This window comes from Pteropus alecto, unplaced genomic scaffold, assembly GCF_000325575.1.
Source record: "Pteropus alecto unplaced genomic scaffold, ASM32557v1 scaffold3, whole genome shotgun sequence".
In the NCBI taxonomy this organism is placed as follows: domain Eukaryota; kingdom Metazoa; phylum Chordata; class Mammalia; order Chiroptera; family Pteropodidae; genus Pteropus; species Pteropus alecto.
The window spans coordinates 12,793,581-12,794,350 of NW_006442484.1; positions in this window are offsets into that span (position 1 = coordinate 12,793,581).

Here is a 770-nt window from a genome sequence, read left to right on the forward strand (position 1 = left end):
TTTTGAGCTTTCTACACTATTTCACTTTGCTCAACGTTTTGCCATTTGAGTTCGTGCCTCTTTGCTTAAAAGCGTACACATGGTCTTTTGCCTGCCTGGGTTTCTTGCACATCCTGAGAGTAAACACAACTCACTACTCAGAAAGTCAGCACAAGGGAAAAGCAAACCTGGACTTTCCAGTTGTCCATTTCTCTAACGTGCACAGATTTCTTTTAGAATCCAGCCCGTTGCCTGTCTTTGTAAATAAAGTTTTATCGAAATATAAGCCATGTCCATTTATTCATGTATTGTCTGTGGCTGCTTTCCTGCTACAACAGAAGACTCAAGTAGTTGTAACTTCTCATCTGGCCTGCAAAGCCTAAAATATTTATTCTCTGGCCTTTTACAGAGTTTGCTCACCCCTTGTTTGGGATTGGCTCATGTGATTATAGAAGCTGAGAAGTCCCACAATCTGCCCATGAGCTGGAGGCCCAGGAAAGCTGCTGGTATGGTTCCAGTCTAAGCCCCAAGCCTGAGAACCAGAGGAGCCACTGGTATAAGTCCCAGTCCAAGTCCAGAGGCACAATAACTAGCAGAACTAATGTTCGAGGACAGAAGATGGATTTCCCAGCTAAGGCAGAGAGAAAATTTGTCCCTCCTCTGCCATTCGGTTCTCTTCAGGCCCTCGACAGATCAGATGATGCCCACCCACGTCAGTGAGGGACATCTGCTAGCACTATTCAGTCTCCCAAAGCACATGTCACTCTCTTCCGGAAACACCCTCACAGACA